The 19589-nt window shown below is 37.8% G+C and overlaps 1 long non-coding RNA gene across 1 annotated transcript in view; it reads right to left on the reverse strand.

Moving 5' to 3' along the window:
* Nucleotides 1-1599: 1599 nt before the first annotated feature.
* LOC142039484 (uncharacterized) overlaps nucleotides 1600-19589 on the reverse strand; it is a 98739-nt gene continuing 80749 nt past the window's right edge. Inside the window, exons 5-6 of the long non-coding RNA XR_012652912.1 lie at nucleotides 4731-4784; nucleotides 1600-1709 (exon numbers count right to left, since the gene is read on the reverse strand). This is a non-coding gene — a long non-coding RNA (uncharacterized LOC142039484). The remainder of the gene's footprint in view (nucleotides 1710-4730; nucleotides 4785-19589) is intronic.

The following is a 19589-nucleotide window of genomic DNA, read 5'->3' on the forward strand; positions in this document are numbered from 1 at the left end:
GAAAACACTTATCCGTCAATCTTAAAAATAAAATAGTTTCCAAACAATATATTTCTTTCTCTTTTTTTGCCCTTCCCCCCCTCCCCCCGAAAAATGGAAGACTAAAAGAAGCCTATTCTAGAATGTGGCATTTGTTGAATTCATGTATATTTTAATAAAGGTTAATCTTAGGTATTAAAATCTAAAACATATATATAATATGAGAATGCCTTGTATAATATTTGTGAAAGAGAAAGTTTTGATCAAAGATTGACAACCTTCTTTGCCAAATAAATCTGGGGCATATCATCACTTTCCTTCATAACTCTTCTAAAGCAACAAGATAAAAAAAGAGTAGAATCCTCCAAAAGCCAGTCACAGTATTTTCTATGCAGAAGAATGCCTTTTTTTTTCTTCTGTATCAGCAGATCCCATTCTTGTCCTCAGAATATTTTCCCCAAGGTTACAAGAATGCAAGTCAGAACTCATCCTTGCACCTCTGATATAAAAAAGCTGTACTGGTTCTGTCAGTATAATACTGTGCAACTACATCACCTCTATGCAGTGACTAACCAGGGTATTTTCTACATCTATTCTAGATCTCTCTGAACAGATAACGGATAATTATCACATTATCTTCCAGCACTTTAATGTCTTTTTATCAAAGAAAATTACAGAAGATTAATATATCCATCTGCTTTTTTACTTATCTATACTCTTTTTATCGGTGAAATGTCATTCCCAATTCATGGTTTGAGGCTTCTACACAGAAAAAAAAAGCTCAGTCAAAGCTCAAACATAATGGAGTAATCAGAAAGCAAAAAGCTAATGGTTAAATCCAAAGCCACTTATTTTGTTCCCCTAAGCAATACTGCAGGCTCAGATGCATTAACCAAGGTTAAATCAAATAGTCATGATGTCTGTATGTTCAATTATGCATAGCCCGAACCAGAGACTCATTCTGAGCCCATCTTCCACAAAGATATGCCAGTTTACACCTGTCAGAATCTGGCCATATCTCAACCTAAATCTACCAAAATCTTTTTCTTTTGTGCACAGCTGCAGACTGTGTCATAAAAGAATAATACCCAATGATATAGTGATCCAAAGATCATAACTTTTTTTTCCTTAAAATAGTTTGAATGTGATTTTTATAGTATCTTATTTTACACTTTAAACCTGTCTTTTGCAAGCCTTTACTCCCCACATATTCTCATGTATCTGAAAAAGTGGGCTACTTTTCATGTTACATCCCTGGGCATCATTCAGGTCAGTGTCTTTGGGTGTTTGACAAGAGACAGACTGCCACAGCTCTTGGAGCAAATAGGCTCAGCTATGGAAATTGCCATAGGACAGGTATTTTCAAAGGAGTGTTTTTAGGTGGTTATTTATATGAGAAGTGGAAATAAGTTAATAAATTTATTGAAAGCATTTTCTAGGAGTCTAAATTAACTCATCAAGCTTGCAGACTGGAATACATTTTATCCGCTGAAGAATTGATAAAAATGTCTATATTAAAGTCATTAGAAAAGGTAATTGCCTATTGTTTTTGAAAAAAAACACAAACCCTCAATAGTATGATTTATCTTAAAAATAAGTAGATAAACTGGAGCAAAAGGAGTGTCAATAATTTTTTTATTATTAAATGTTTGAAGGGAGCACAATTATGGAAAGAATCCGGATGTCTCAATTACCAGCTTTCAGCCAGGCGTTCAGATCTCAGCTTGAATCTACAAATGACAATACAATAGCTTGAATTGTAGTTGATATTGCTTATATTCTAAGGATTTTACAAATATCACATACATCAGAATAAAATAATTCCCTAATGACTCCTCTTAAAAAGATAGTATTCAAAATAAAGAACTGAAACTCTTTTCATGTGTTTTTCTACTTTTTGCTTGTTTCAAAATTCTTAATTGCATAAAACCCCCTTTGTTATAAAATTTTTAAAGGTCTTGTCAAAATAAACCAAATGTTCACTTTTTAATTACTTGATACATGTAAGTATACAGCTGAAACTGAAAATATTTTATTTCAATTTTCTTTTTATATATCCACATATATTTCACCGATATGTAGTATCTATCCATTCATTCCCTTAGTTTAAATTATACATTCATATGAAACCATCCATGGGCTTCGCCACGTAGTGTGTAAATGATCACTCAGGCAGTTTCTTTAGCAAGGAAATATCCCTGATTTGTCTCAAGGATTAATATGCAATATTGTAATTTCTTTTCTCTGGTTGCTTCCTCTAAGAAAGTCTTGGCTGTTAATTTCCCTAGTCTTTCATATACATACCTGGGTAACCAACATATTTTTTAGAATTCTACTTTGAGAAGCTAGCTATAATTCCAAATTAATATTATGTACTAACACAGGAATGGGACGTCTTTTGCTATTAAAGAAATGAGATCTGACCCCAAGAAACTTTAGGCTTTCCGTGGGAACTGTCTTTTTATGGCAAGACATTTTACTGCCTCAGAAGAATACTGATATTAAACTCAAAATATGTATTAAAAATTTGGAAATGCTGGCCTTTTTTGCATTTTACAATGTCCAGTTTGATCTCTGCTTTTACAATAAACTTTTTTCAACTGAATTCATAACACGTAATTACGAAACTTATAATTTGCTGCTGTTATTTACTAATGTTATTCATTTTCATTAACATTAATATTAAAGTCTCCCCCCCAAAATAATTAATGCATGACCTTATTGATGGATCCTCTCTTACATTAGGTTTACCCTCTTGTAATTTATTTCTATGAAGTTACTTATTCTTTACAACTGCCAAAATGAAAGATGAGTCTGAATCATGCTCTGCTTTCACTTCACTAATACGATTAAACAGCAATGCATTAGTTAGATCTATCCATAGCTTTTTTGTCAAATTATTGTAAAATTACAGTATCCCAGAACTGGAAGAGATCATGAGAGGCTGTATAGTCTACCCTACTGCCCTACATCATTCCTGACAGGTGTTTGTCAAACCTGTCCTCATAGACCCTAAAGAGAAAATTTCTTAGCAGTCACCTCCCTCTTTGCTCATCACTGCTGAAGATCAACACACTGTAATGCATGGAAGAGTATTACTAAAAGATTACTTACATATTTCACTTTTCCCTAATGTGATGACCCCTGTTAGTTTCCCGGAGCCCATATCAAGCACCTGGGAAGCGAGCTGTTGCCAAAAGCATTCAGTCTCCAAATACTGCCAATGTGCAGTTTCTATCTCTTCTGTCCCAGATACCACAATGGCTGAAAACCTTTCTCACATGAGCATGTGGAAAAAGAAAAGCACTAAGTATTTGAAAACCTGTTTATTAAGGTAATTTATTGAATTACATCTGAATAGATACACCTGAAAGTCTGTGGAGACTTTCAGTATCTTTTAGTAGGGAGACTCTAGAAAACAGCATTATTCTCCTTTTTCTTGTTTTCTCGTTTGTTCTGAAACCACATAGAGTGTGAAGGAAATGCCTTTTAGGGGGAATATATTTATATATTGCTTTTGAAGCACAGACCAGATCTGTTTGTTAGTATGAGGTCGAACTCTGTGTCAGACAACATGGAGTCACAGGCGAAAAGATCTGCATGTGGACTGAAACAAAGGGACAGCTATTGGGTAGGCCTCAGAGTCCACCACAGCTCTTTTCCCCTGAAAATTATGCCAAAAAGAGTTCTTTTTTTTTTTTTTTTAACCCACTAATCTATAGGATGTGGATTACCACCTGGAAGCTGTATTCTCTAGCTGCAGCACCATATCTCCTCCTATTCAGAGTGTTTACTCACATGGTTTCTACTAGAAACTTTTGGGTCATCTCTTGTCGGCAGCTTTGCTCCAGGATGCAGGTTATGCATAATCTCACACTTGTATTTTGTAAGGGTTATGCTTCTAAACTGTAAACATGAGTGCTATGGTAGCAGGCCCTATTAAATCTATTAAATCCCATCCCTTGTATGGGAACAATGTGGAAGAGGCTGAGGACCCAACGCTGCTGCATGCTGTCAGCACATGCTCCACCACTGGACACAGTCTAAGAAGTGACAATTTAGCTACACAGAACCATGAGAGTTGGAGGGAGAGATGGAAAGAGGGAACGATGAATGTGTTTATTTACAGAAGTGTTTATGGCCACCTGAAGGAGAATATGATATTTTAAAAAGACATGATGGAACTGACGATGCTGACCGAGAGCACAGAGCCAGCAGAAAGCAAAAAGAAGCAAAGTGTCCAACAGCTGAAGTGATGCAGAACAACGGAGACCTGCAAGGGGACTGGTATGTCAAAGTGCCCGCTGTCTTCAAATATAACAGTCAAATCCAACATCCAGTCCCATTTCTTGTCTTCACAGTGTTATTTTCAGAATTTGCACTGGTTTAGTATGAGGTCTTGAGCCTATTAATAAATCTGTATTATACTATCTGCATCTGGCTAATATATATAATGTCTTTTCCTCATGGTGTTGGTTGTCTTAGCTATATAGACCAGATAAAATGATTTGATTTTGGATTGAAACATGTAGTTCTTGTATTAATGCAAAATTCTCTCAAGTGCTACTCTATTATCTTCAGCAGCAACTAAATATATTTAATCTTTCTACCCTTATAAATAGGTGTATTTACCTGATAACTTCATGTTTCTGTTCTTTTTGAATAATGACACACTCTTCTAAGTATGTTCGCAGTCATGATTTGAAAAAAAAAAGAAAATCTACAGCTGCCAACTGCATATGGCTTCTCACCTGCGAGTTCTCTTGACTAGTAGCTTTGTCACTGTGCAGGTTATAAGGAGTCACCTTAAAAAGAAAAACAGAGAACCAGAAAGAACATTCTTCACTGTTTCAGGAAATTTTTTCCAAGACCATAATTATTAGCAAAACTTTAGGACCTGTAGGCCAGGGGAATATCTTAAAATTTGGGGTATTAGTATGATTTTTATTCCAGGACAAATATAATGACATTTCATTTCTGAGGAAATGCAGGTAAAAAAAAAGAAATAACTTCAGGTTTGCATAGTCTTTGATAATTCTTCTTGGTTTTGCATTATGATATCTTGTGGCATCTCACCAATGTCATTCAGTTTCCCTAAGCTCTGCAAAAACTTGGGCAATCAGGGGCTTTGGAGTACAGTCAAGCCACAGAAGATCATATTTCCTGGCAGAGTCACACCCAATCAGTCTGCAACACTCAATATTTTAACAACCCGATTAGTGCTACCAAATCAAAGGCAACACTGACTATAACATAACTTAAAGACAACAGCAAAAAAAAAAAAAATTTTGGTAACAGAAAATAAGACATTTATTCAGGACAAGTTCATATACTACCATTTTAATGTCATTCTTAACCAACAAATTATTCAATACTATTATTAAAATAATCACATACATCCATTTGTATGAGATAAAATAATTAGCACTCTTTTTCTAGAAAGTTGCCCACTCCAATGAACTGAATAACGGAAGAGCTGGTCTCGTAAATGAGAACACTGAGAGGGAAAGTCTGACAACAAAATTAAAAAAGCAAGCTCCATGCTTGTTTCCTTTAGGAATGTCAAGGTCTGCTTAGTTTTCCTCACATAAGAAAGTTGCCACTTCTACTAATTCTTTTCAAAATGCAGTACAGGCAGCACATGGCAGAGGACTAGTAGAAGTGCTGAGGTGTAGGATGATAGCAAGGATGGAATGAGAGGTGTGCTCAACGTGTTGTGCCTGCCTCCAGAAGTCATCAAATGGAGCAAAATGGGGGATTTTGAGGACCACTAGGCTGGCTGTGCTTGATCTTTCTTAGGAGAGAGAAGCCCTTGGCCTGACTGTCTTCAATGTGGGACTGACAGCAGGAGACCTGTTCCTTTTACCGGTGCTCTATCCTGGACCTCTTTCTGAGGACATATATGGGAAAGGTGCCCAGGTGTTAAAACATCTCTGGTCAGTCTTGCTGATGTGTCTACCATGATGCAAAACAAAAATTAATGTTCAGAAATGTGAGCACAGGCCAGATTTATCTTCAGATTACACAGTTACACACTGCCCAGCCTCTGAGTGTCTACACTGTAATATTGAAATGACAGAAAGTGTGATCCGTAGGTCCGCCAGAACCAGTAGAGAAAGGACAGTGTATAGATGTGTTAGTTAATTGATCTCAGTATGTTATCCAGAAGGATATAGAGATATTGAGGAAGAAAATGGAAAGATTATACTAATGCTGATATGGAGGAAGTAACAAAGGATGAAATTCATATCCCATGTCTTGATAATCAGTGAGAGGACATATATTCTATCAGCTCACCCAAACAAACTGACTCACCAGTCCAACCACCCCAGCCTTGTAGAAGCTTCTGCCATTTCCAGTGGCTTCCTTCTTAGCATGGATTACTTTGTTTTCCTGGATTACTTTGCTTTCCTATGTCTCTGCTAGTTGTCTCTTGCAAACTACTGTGACCAGACAAACCTCTGTTCCAGTTCAGACTCAAGTTTTGTCTCACATCCTGAATCTTGACCCATATTTAACAGGTGATGTGAAAGAGAAAGTTTGGTAAAATAAGGACAGCAGAAAGTTTTTGTACACATGAAAATCTTGAGCAATCAGCTGTAGATACCAACTGTAATTAAGTCCAATATCACAAAAACCCTGAAACTATCATGTTGACAGATGTTGCCACAGACCCGGGCATGATTCACGTTTCACTCAGTTCGGCACTGTTTCCAGGGCGCACAATAAATATCTGTAGCTGTACTCACAGCATTCTGCTCTGCACCCCCATGCACTGTTACCCTTTCTGCATTGGCAGCAGAGCTGTGTTTATCCACATCAGCACCACCAGGTTGCAGCGAGGCCAATTGCTCGCAGTCAACCCCCATTTTCTTTGGAAAAACTCTCTGCTTGTGGGGAACACAATATGCAGCAACATTATCAAAGTCAGTGAAATTCAAACGACTCTGGTTTGTCTTGGTTTTCCAGCAGGCACATTCTGATCAGGAAAAGTTAAAGCAGTTTTTTGCCTGTCCCACTGAAATGAGTACTCAAGTGAGTTAAACAATATTAATAAATGTAAACAATAATAACACATGTTAAACAATAATAATAAATGTAAAGGAAAAGGAATTGTCTTTGTGTAATGACTTTGCATGCTAAAGTCATGCCTTATATGTCTTATATGGATAGGCTGAAAAAGGTATCATTGCGTGAGATTGCAGAAGGACCACTTGCTGTGAGTATCTTGCAGGTTTCCTGGGGCCAGGCTGTCATCAGAAAAGTGGTAACGCTAAGAGACAGTACAGAAACACTGAGGAGAACCTGAAGATGAATGGATATTTTAAAAAGCTACAATAACTGTGAAAAATGGACGATAACTCTGAATATCACAAGTATCCAAAATAACTGATTTCCTACTTGTTTTCAGCAGTAATTAGACTGATCATTTTTTAAATTTTGCCATTTAAAAAATGCACAGAGATATTTTCATATGCCAAGCTCAGATATTAGGAAAGCAATATAAAACCTCTAAATAGAAGAATGAAAATGGTAGTGAAATTACTTGTATATAATGATAGAATATGCCCTATGTGCACAAATAACCTATGGTAAAAAAGAGATTGGTAGTCTCTCAGGTCTATCTCAAAGAACAACATCTGTCTACAAAGAAGAAACTGCTTTTTCTCTGAAACCAAAAGAAGTGGTGGAGTCATTTTACTGTAAAAGAATCATTTGCTCCTTACTAAGGGAAGGAATGGCAAGTTTTATTTACTGTCACTCACACTTCATCCAAAACAGTTTGACAAAAAATACATATTCCTTGATTTAGGAGTCTGCCAGTTCATAAGTTCCTGTGATGTTAAGTTTTTGTGGTTTTGCACTGATGTTTTTAAACAAGTAGCTCTGTCATAAGTGATAATCCAGCAAACCCAGACTGTTTCTGTTTGTTTGTTTATTTTTTACATTATAAGTTAGGCTCAATATAATCCTGCCTTTGTGTCATCAACTCTACACCGGACAGTCACAGATCATAATGCAGCATTCAGTGCCACCAGTTGCAGTGAGGATTACTGCTTTCAGCATCCTGGGACAAAACAATGATTGAATGGGACTTCTCTTTACATTTTACTTTTTGTCTGGGGGAGGGTGACTGCAGCCACTTGGGTTTAAAATTCTAAATCAGGCATCTGAAGTCAAGATAGAAGGGGAAAAGTGTTATACCATTTAACCAAATACCATATATTTCCCCCCACCAAAAGTGTTTGCCTTTATCTACTGAACTCTTACCTCTGATTGATAGCAGCTGTCATTTTGGCATTATGCCTGTAATAAAGAAAAAGAGATGGAAAGAAGAACAGAAAGTGAGGAGAGACAGGAAAAGAAAAAGAAAAAGAAAAAGAAAAAAAAAGAAAAAGGAAAAAGAAAAGGAAGAAGAAAAGGAAAAAGAGAAAGAAAGAAAAAGAAAAGGAAAAGGAAAAAGAAAAGAAAAAGAAAGAAATAGAGAATAAATATTTCTAAATGTTTTTAGACATGCAGTTTATGCATTGGTGAATGGTTCTTTATACATGATATTTATGGGGTATTTGGTTTGTTTTGTGATTTTGTTTCAACTTTTAAGGAGTGCCGTTAATGTGATTAATTAGCAAGAATTTATTGACTAAAAAATCTGCACAGCCAAACATATATGATTTTTAAAATGTATTTTTTCAGGTGAAACTATAAACCAGGGTCCTAATTAAGCCCTGCTGTTTCCTGAGATTTTGTGTGCACTACGCTGGGAAGGAAAGTTACATGGAACTTTACTTGATCATGGAAGAAAAATCTGGAGAGTAAATTCAAGCATTCTATTCAGTTCTCAAATATAGTCTTCACTTGAGGGCTACAGTGAATTTATGCCCATGTTAAACATTAAAGCTCTGTTATGGGGCCAAATAAGGGGAAAACTCAAATCAGCTCAAACATCATGAGGGTAGAACTTCAGCACCACTGCAGCAGACACCACTAGCATTACTAGATTTGCCCTGAAATACTGTGATTGATCACAGATTTTGTTATTATGACATTCTATTACATGCATTCTCTTCACATTACTTTGCTAAATTTGGAAGCTTATTTTCTATAATGCAAACAATTTGTAATAAGCATAGTGTATTATAAAAGGGATTCCAAGCTTTGAAATTTGCTTTGCAGGGAGCTTGTGGGTAGTTATAGCTGAAACTGTACTCCACGGAGATCTTAACCCACTTCAAAGAAAAGTTCTTTATAAAAATGTTGGGGCGGGGGGGGGGGGGGGATTAGCATAATCACTGGTTTACAGAAATTTCTGACAGAATCTAAGTTTGTGTCTCCTGCGAGGTATTTACACAGTTAAGACTCAGATGTGCAAGTACAAACATACACACTTGAACACTGTCAAAAAGTACTACCACTTTAACACAGTGCCATAAATTACAATGGAATCCACAGAAAAGGCTAAGCAGAGTTGCTGGAATTATACAGGAGATATCTGTGTTAGGTAATTCAGGAAGAAACTGGTAGGTTCCCTGCTAGGAAAGGGTCCAAATTCAATTCATATGCATGCATTTATAACAAAAACAATCTCACCAACAAAAAAAATTAAATAGATCTTTTAATGCAAATGGTAAAACATTCCTGTTGACATTTTCAGCTGTAAATCCTGTCTCAGTTATTTTTCACCGAAATACAGAAAATGGAGTCTGGAGGAAGTTAAATTATGTGCATGCAAATGTACTTTCATATAAGCTATTCTACAGTAGCATCCCTGTTTCTTAAATATTTGGGGTTAAAAAAGCAATCATCATATCTGTCATTTACAAGTCATTGCCTCTCTCATTCCCCTTGCTCCATACATAGAATATTTTGGGAAACTGTAAATTATTTCCATTTTCTCCCCTCTGATTATTTCTATTTTACCTCCTCTACATCAAACTTCTAGATGCAGATCAAGTCCAGGATGTAGCTTTTGGCTTGAAAATGAATGGTCTAAACATCTCATATAGATATCCAGTGCCTTCCTTTTAATTTTTTTTTAGACCTTCACACCTGACACAACCTGATATGATCCAGGCAGGTGCAGTTTCTCTAAAATGGGCCTTGAAACAAGGCATTTGGGCTTCTGTAAGGTACCTCACAGATTTGTTCATATTCCTCTTTAGGCACCAAGGTAAGCTCCAAAAATCCCACCCCTTGACATTTCAAGTGTCACATGCAAAATGCTGCCATCTTGTCTCAGCCTGGAGAATGGGGAATCGTACAAGAGCACATTGCTGAACAATAGCACTGTGACAGCCAGACACCCTCCTCCACAATGGAGTGCCTTGACAAAAATCTTTGCTGACCCCCTTCAGCACAGTCAAACTTGCCTTGTCATGGTAGCCATGTCAATGAAAGACCCATTCAAATGAATAAAACATTAGGATGTACCTAGTCCGTCCAGCTGCACTAGAGGACATATAAGCTGCTTTTGCTGGATGCAATGTAAGTAGCACAGGCAGAAACATTAAAGAAATTAATTTTAACTGGATGTCTGAAATCTCTTCAGCTGTTCATATTGGTAAGTCTTTCAACAGTGAGCCTTTGTAAAGACATTGAAAGGTATTTAGCTTAGCAAAGATCCTATAGGAATCAAATCTGAGTTTTTAAATATTTTCCCTGTTGCCTTGTCTTCGAAAAGCCTTGAACGACCGTGAAGGATGGTTTTTGCTTAGGTTTCCCCCCCTTTTCAGCAGGTTTTAGGCCTTGGGCTATTGGTATCCAAGTAGTTAAAACTACATCAGCACTAATAGCTATGAGCTCATCTTGTATAAGCACATTTTTAGTTAAACACCGCAATCTTGGAAAAAAATGTTAGTGTGCTTAAACAGCCTGGCTCAGAATAGCTCACAATATGACGCATACCACAGGAAATAAAGTGGTATGAGGCACCTACAAAATATTTTTCAAACAAGTCATTGAAGCTGTAAGCCCCATGCCTCAGCTTTAGGAAGTCACTTATTAAGAATCAACACCAGCCGTGCCAAGCTAAGCTCTTGCTCTTGGTGATTTTCCAATTGAATATTCAGGGCCCTGTCTCGGTCTTGTTTTCAGGGAAGTACATGCCTGGAATGTTAGCAAGCTATTTGCTGGAAAAAATGCCCACAACAGGCCCAATGTTGATCACATTAATGCGTTTGAGTGGGTATAGAGTGCAAATGATTGAAAGTGCTTCCAGATCTTGGTTGCTGGGGACAAAGCAGGCTCTGTTCTCTGATCTGATGGTCATTTTTTTCAGCGGAGGATGTGGTGCAGGAAGAGGGAACAGTGCCAATCTCTGTCTAATGGCTCCAAACAGGGCCTGGGCCTAGCTCTTTGGATGCTGATGAGTGGGAAATGAAACACAGATGGGTCAGATGGGTAAGGAGAGGGGGGATTACAGGTCAGGCCAAAGAGTTGGAATAAATTAAGTGCTTATGAGGTACAGAATGGCACATTGTTAAAGTAAATGGACAGGGAAAAAACATTTCGGCATTGTTAGGCACAGTGAGCAGAAAAAAACATCCCGTCTTCCCAGACCACTTTTACACATCACATCTTCATTGGGATTACGGCACGTTTGATATATGAATTACTTTCTATAACACGGGCATTGCAAGGCTGCAGCATTCTGTAGTACCTAAGAGGAGCTAATTTTCCAGTAAACACTTCAGATGTCATTTATTGGGAGAAATACTTTGGTTCATGCTCCCAATCATAAGATAGCCAGCTTCCTAGCTCCCTAGAGATTTCTGACAAAAGGGTAAGTAACCACGTATGAATAGTCCAGGGAAATTAAGCGACAAAAGGAGTATTTCATGCATTCTCAAAATGCTGAGTCCATGTTTGGTTTTATTCCTTTCAAATTGTTGCATCTACATGAAAGAAAAGGATTTGGTTTGAAGAAGTAGTCCAAAAGGATTCTGGCTAAGAAACAAAACTGGAGGATTTTCCTGGAAACATACATCAGCAGTTTTACCCTTTATACTGAAAAAAAAACCCATGCTGATATAAAAACTGTTTTTATTAAATAATATGCACAGAGGTTCACTGCACTTACTTTTGGCATCTCTATTTCATACATAATAACCAAAAATGCATTGCCAAACTCTCTGTTGACTTGTACAGCTGTAGTGTTACAGATTTGAAAACGATCGCATTAATAAAACTTGAAAGAGAAAACCGTGCCTGTGAATTCAAACTAAGTTTGGGGGGAGTTTCAACAGATTTTTATTTCAGTCCTTGAATCCAGGTTCTTTCTTGACCTATGAGTATTTATCCCTCCTGCAAATGTGGTAAGTACAACAGGTAAAATAAATCCTGCTCCTTCCACACAGGATGGCTAGAATTTGAGTGAGAGTCGCCACAATGTGGTACAGGCATGTATCAAAATGAGATCAAAGCTAAGAAATGTCAACATTAGTGACAGAATGGCTAAAAGAAGCCCTGAATAACAGGCAAGGAACCTCTTAAGTCCTTTTAAGTCCTTTTTAGCACAGAAAGCCAGTTGTCTCTTGAGCAGCAGAACTAGCTGGGGTATGTGTCTGCCTCTCTTCCATCAGCTGCAGGAGCTTTCACACTGTGACCCACCCTGAGATCATGCCCATTGGTAACATCTCTGAAGTTTCCAGTGTTCCTCTTCTTTTTCTGCCTTCCTCCTTCCCAGCTGATATACCCATAGACCCCATGTGCTACGTCTGCTGATGAGCCAGAAAGAAGATACATGTGGAGGGTCCAGCTGGCATGCCAGAGCAGATACTGTAGAGTTCACAGATTTTCCATGGGTGGAGGCAGTGAGGGGAGAGGAATAGATTAGACCGTCTGGAGTGATTGTCCCTTAATAATACATTGACCATTACAAAGCTTGAACAAACCTTATATTTTTAAGACAATGCTTTATTGAATTTCATTGAGGTTGATTTCAAGAGGTATTGTGAGTGGGGGACAAGGACATCAAAGACAGACAGATATACTGATGGTCAGAATTTTGCAGGAAATAAGGCCAAAAAGAATTAGGGTAATAGAAATAATGGAAAAGAAAGAAGAAAAAAAAAAGGAAAAAAAAAAAAGAGAAAGAAACAAGGCAAGTTCCTGAAAGTAAAGGGAGAAACACAGTTGTAAGAAATGGTCTTTTTATAGCAAAAAAGAGCAACAAGCTGCTGGGAGAATAGAAAGGGAGGGCAGGGTATGGCAATGTTCAGATCGGAAGCATTCCTGAAAGGTTGCCTGCTAGAGACACAATGTAGGTATTTTTTAAAGAATTGCTTTCTGAAATTCTCTGCTTCTGCCTGATCAAGAGAGGAGCTCAGATTTGGTAGGAAGAAGAACAGAGTAGGCACCAGACCTGTCTGAAAGACTGGTATTTATACAGTCAGAAGGGAATCAGGAGAGCTCAGGCTGGAACGCAGCATGCCTTGTGCTCCCATACAGTACCACACTGTCTGAGCTCTGCAGTGTTTTTCAAGGCCAATGGGAAAGATTTTTTTTTTCTTCATTTTAGGTACTGTTCAAGTGGTAAGACATATAGGAAGACAAGATGTAGACACAGGGATCTCTCTACCTCCCAAATTTCTGTTCAGTCTAGATCGCTATTTTCTGAATAACTGCAATTGGCCTTTTCTTCACCCAAACTCTTAAATTTAAAGCAGCATTTTCAGTGGTTTCAGTCCTAGTTCAGACTGAAAGGAGACTTAATATTAGAAAAAATGTAAGATGAAGGAACTACATCATATTTGCTAAGAGTAAGAGTCCAAGTGAGGACTATCACAAAGCGCAAGCCATTGCAAATTTATTCTGCAAATTTCCCATCATTCCTGGCAATATTAAAATGAGGCACTTCCAATAAGGTGCTTATATGGCTTGCTTACCTGACCCTGACCATCTGACATTCCCACAAGGCATCACCAGATACAGGGTGAATGACTCTGCTGAACAACCCTAGTTGTGGTTATGCCTTGCCAATATATACTGCAGACACATCCTTGAGTCATTGTACAAGGTAGAACAGGCAGAAGTGTCCATCTAAGGTGTTTTATAGAAGACACACTCAGAAATGTGTGCAAACATGGGCTGTAAATAAATAAAAAGTGCAGTAGTTAAAATTATTGGCATACGCTTCTGATCAGAAGAGTCCCAAGGCAGTGTAAACATAGGTACTCTAATCTTGGGGAAGATGAAAGGTGCCCCAGTGATCCTACAAAAGAAATCCCAGCAACAAGAGCTCCCTCATCATAGCATAGCATTAGGTGGTAGCCATCAAAATGACAATGTGGGAAAGCGAGACCATTGTTTTGCCCCATTTTTCATGGCCTGCAAAACTGGCTGGGCATTGAAAAAGAAAGAATATTCATCTTGCTTTGATACGTCCAACCTGCCTGTTGTTCCAGCACATGAGTGCCTTCTCTAGGAGGAAATATGACTGAATTCTTCCTCACATTTGAGGGCAAAGTTTCCCTTACAGATCTGGGAAGTTCAATGTGGAAGGAAATTCACCTCAGAACTAAATTAGTCTACCTGTTCAGCAGCACCTGTTGGTTTAAAAATAAATTATAGTTATTGTTTATTATTAGGCAAAATATTATATCTCATTGGGAAACTGCTGTTTATTTCACTCTCAAGGTTTTTTATAAAACCTTTTCAGTGGTTTCATACGCTGTTAAGTAACCTAGACCGCAGAAATTAAAAAAGCTTTCCATCTTCCTGAGCAAATGTAGATTTCAGCCCTAATATTTATTCATAATGAATTAATGATATTAAATAACCAACCCCTAAATGAGTCACTGAGATAATGAGAGGTATTAGGTACTTAGGATGATGGAGGCACTTAAGTAATGAAGTGAAAGAACCTAAACAGATGGAAAAATAGATCAGATCTTCAAAACTAGTGGTTTGTGAAGTGTTTTTCTAAATAAGAAGTGCAAGTCAGTTTGTAAAAACAGCAATGGAAAGGGAATCTGGTCCAACTTATGCAAAAAACCTCACTCTTCAGTATTTGCTAGTTCTCAACCCTGCCTTTCTGGCCTTCACTTTTAGAACAAGGCTTCTTTAACTCCTGCTGATGCAATAACTAAAAGCAGGGCTCAGCCTTCAATGCCCGGTATTAAACTGGTGCTGTGCTGCTAATGTACTCCATTGTAAGGTGCTGCAAACAGTAGAGCCCTCATACAGTAAGCACCCTTATATGAAATGATTCCATTATCAGATACATGTCACAGAGGATTTCCTCCTATGTAAAACACTGACATAAATTGCTGAGTTATAAGATTTATCCATTTACTGTGCCACATTTCTCACAGGATTTTACCTTCTTGCACACAGACATTACTTTATGTGCCTATTTCTGTACAAAGAAAATTCATAAAAAAAAAAATTATAAAAAAATCAACATAGCACTTATTCTGTCAAGAAGTGTTTTTCCTTGAGTGGGAATTTCTTGAAGCAGATTTGGCTGAATATGGTATGTTACGACCTTTGGAATAAAATGAAAAGCCTGTGGGACAATACCAGATTTTGGCAGGATACTGTTGTCACTTTTCAGTTTTCACTTCAACCACTGGCCAAATGCCACACCACAGCCTTGATCTAACAGTGTAAGTCACACCACAGCCATCACCATCCCATGTATTGAATGCACTATACCAACCACTACCTACTCTGAAATAAAACATTACCTGTCAACTTTTGCTGCACATTCCTCAGACTAATAGTTGAGGTGTTATGTATGTACAGGTTGTAGATGCCTCTGAAATAGTCATGTAGTTCCATTTTGCACCCTGTGCCAGACCCTTTCCATTCCCAGATTGCCTTTTAAACTTCTTGATACCATTTTACTGGACAGATTATCTGCTGTTGAGAAGTATGAATAAAGAAAAAAAAGCAATTTCATATTTTCAGGGATCAGTTTGGCTTGTCTTATGTGTTCATCCGGGTAACTGGCAACTTACAAAAATATCACCCCAAAGTTCTGAATCTAACATGCACTACACAGGCATGGAAAACCCATCTTTAAAAATTCCTAACAGTCTTTGATCTCAAAATTATACGACTATCCCACAGAACACACCCTGTCTCTGTTTGCTATTTTTCCTGAAACCATTGGGCTAATAACAGAAAGGAAATTCTGAGTTACTGTAGACCAAGTCCTGAGGACCTTACTCAGGTTTTACTCAGACCCACTCAGATAATTTCCCTTGAATGCACAAGAGCTAGCCAGCTTGTGTTAAATCAGACTGAAGATCACAGGATTTTCCTGGAGTTATTCACTTAATTTTCACTTCCTCATTGTGCTGAATCACACTGAAATAGATTACATCCTACATAAAAATGGCAACATTCATGTTTCCTAATCCATCAAATAAAGTGGTACTTTGCTTGCTTATACCTAGAAGGGGTTAGCATTTTTCAGATAAATACAGTTTTGATAAAAAACACTGAGTAAGCAAGCTCAAAAAATCATTCTCAGTATCTCAGGGTTTCTGGAAGTGGAGTTTTCTTGACCTTGGGACAGGTGTGTGTGTACCAGGAACCCAGAGGGCTGCAGGTGGCTGGTTGAGAACTGCAGCTAGAGAGAACAGCAGCTGCCAGTTACCAACTTCAGGATTTGGTAGGCACACCAAAATACCCATTATTTTCCTCATCATTCCAAGACAAGATCTGTCATCCTACCTGAACAATGACCAGAGAACAGGATCAGGTTGGGGTTTGTTCTGAAACTCCTATGGATTCTTCCAAAGCCACATTCAGTATATTTGGTCTTTTCTCACACTTTGCTGAAGATGATACCGTGTGTAATTGCTGGCTTGCAGAGTTTTGCTAACTTTAATTCCAGAATAATAATGAATTGATGAATGAATAAATGAAGTAGTGGGTAGGATTCCAGCATCTGGCAGGTGTCCAGTTGTCACATGAGAAAGATGTACAAACAGATGAGGATGAAAAGATGAAGATTTAAAAAAGAGAAGGGTTTTTGTCTTGGTACTGCAGATGAAAATTATGAACTCAAAAGATATACAATTAGCAGAAGGAATTGATGGAAATTATTGGAGAAACATCAACAGGGAGGGAGGTCGAAGTTCAAGGTACAAAATATCAAATACAAATCAAATATATGATTAGATAACAAGAGAATAGCTCTGTATGATACATTTTCAGAGATGACTGATTATTAATATTGGAGAATAACAAAGGGATGGTACACCCTGTGTCCTTGGAGGTTACAGTACCAGATGGATCAGGGGTCCATGAATGATTCTGTCATGACTGATCATATTCTAAAATGTGGCAAAGATAATAATTGTTTCTCAAATTGCAAAAACAGGAGTATGGTAGCAATAAGCCATCTTGTCTGTTGTGTATATCAGTTTGATGCCAGCAAAGTTTCAATAAATTCCAGTTGCACTGGTATAAAACTTGTGCTAGGTGTTGAAAGTCTTGCCTGATATATCTACCCCTCTTGTATGAAAATCAATATTAGCAAGGTTTTCCAGACATTATAGTGCCTGTACAAGCTGCTTTTCTTGGACCACTCTTGGGTTGCACAGGATAGCTGCAGAGGAGGAGGGGAGCAACTGTTTAGATCTGTCCTGAGGCCTGGACTCTGTTCCCCAGTCAGCACCATGCCCTGATTTACAACCTGATCCAGGAATCCTACCTACAATGCAGCTATATCAACACCTGCATCCTGGGGAAAACAAATATTTTTTAAGGTGAGATTGTTGGGTACAAATAAGCTGCAAAGCATAAAGCTGGCTCGGAGCCAGGCCCAACAAGGGCATTAGGCACTGCAACGCTCAGCGTTGCTAGTTCCAGAATGAACTATTAAAGGCATCATTAAAACGACATGTAAAATCAGCCTGTTACTGTGAGGTGCTAAGTGCTTCCATTGAAAAGCTTTAAGGGAGCTGAGCCTTCTCTGCATCTTATAAGATTGGACCCATATTTTCTAAAAATGTGATGAAATGATGCATTTTTTTTTACATCTTGACAAATCAATTTCCTGAATGAGTGCTGAGTTCACAGAAGGGGCAGCACATGTTTCATTCCATTAAAAAGAATTTACTAACCATTTTTCTTTTTCTTTTTTAGCTGATGTATATGGCATGCTGTGAACAGTGAAAATTAATGTTAATTTATTTATGATTAAAAATAAGGAAATGAGGCTGAGCAACATGGAGAGAAAGTCTGGAAAGTGTGAAAGTATGTTCTGTATTCATTACTTTCTATAGGTACTATTTTTGTTTCACTCGATAATCTCAAAGGGACACCAAATAAATTGGGGGTGACTGAGCTATTAAAATTGCTTATTTAATGGCTTCTCTCTTACTAGGGGGAAAACTTTTCAGTCTGTTTAGACTGAAACAATCTAGGTGGAAAAAATCTGGTCCCATAGATTTGTTTTGGCGCCGGTTATAAAACCCTCTGCCTCATCTCTTTCATTTTGATTTTATTTAGTTGCACTTTCATCAAGATGAATATGACAACTTCAGTGGACCATTCCTGGATACAATACAGATTAAAATGTAATCATCCTCATACGCAAAATGATTTCAGGTTCAATAGTTGTCTACCAGATAGGTATCTAACTTTGTTTGGTTTCTACCATAATCCAAGTAGTGATCATACCGCCAAAGTAGACATTCACTTAAGTATTTTCCTCCTTAGGGAAATGCTTTGGTCTCTCTTTACAAACAAAAATGCCTATGTTGGCTTGGAAAAAGGGCTTGGAGAAGCTCTTTACAGAGATGCTAATACAGAGTGGAAGGATGCTTACCGTGGAGTGAGGAAAGACAAAGAGGAGACAAGCGGCATTTTTAGCACAGGGGAAGTCAGTGAAAGGGACCCTAGGAAACAAGGAGCACTCCTGGAAAAGAAAGTGCAGCTAGAGCCCTGGAGAGGGGAGAGGGTCCTCACGTTGCTGGCCTGGAGGGATGGGGAAATAAAGCACACAGTTTTGTCTTGCTGCAAGCTCTGCGTTATGAGTGTGATGGAGATGATTGAAATTCTGACCCTTTGAAGTCAAGAGGGCTAAGACTGCCCAGTGACCTCATCTGCTTTTCCAATACCTGAAGTGGAGTTTTTCTTTTGGCTTAGCTGGTGCATAATCAATCCTTGTATTTGGGGATTAGGTGGAGCCTACCCCAAGTTACATTTTATAAATGTATTGTAATCTCTGCAGTTATTGTACCTCATACATATTTTATGCTTAGAAAAATCAGATCAGCTGTTTCAGAGAATCCCAAGTGTGACCACTAGACTTTCATTAGCCAAAGAACAAGGGTTTTACTAGGTGCTAACTAATAAGATGACTGAGTAGTTCCACTGGAAGATCAAACAAGACCGAATACTTAATATGCTTCTATTGATACTCTGGGTTTTCTAATCTGCAAAAACAGAAAGTGGAACAGTTTTTCATATTGCTGCAATTCCTATAATCACTCTGTTATAGTGTATCTTTTCAAGTACAGCCAGATTATCTCTTCAAATATAACCAGTAATCTGAACAAAATATATAATGTCAACTTTCCAAACTGAGGTGAATGGAATTGTAAACTGCAGGAATTTTCCAAACCAGAAAGACAGGATGGAAATACAACATC

Source organism: Buteo buteo, chromosome 14 (assembly GCF_964188355.1).
Source record: "Buteo buteo chromosome 14, bButBut1.hap1.1, whole genome shotgun sequence".
NCBI lineage: Eukaryota > Metazoa > Chordata > Aves > Accipitriformes > Accipitridae > Buteo > Buteo buteo.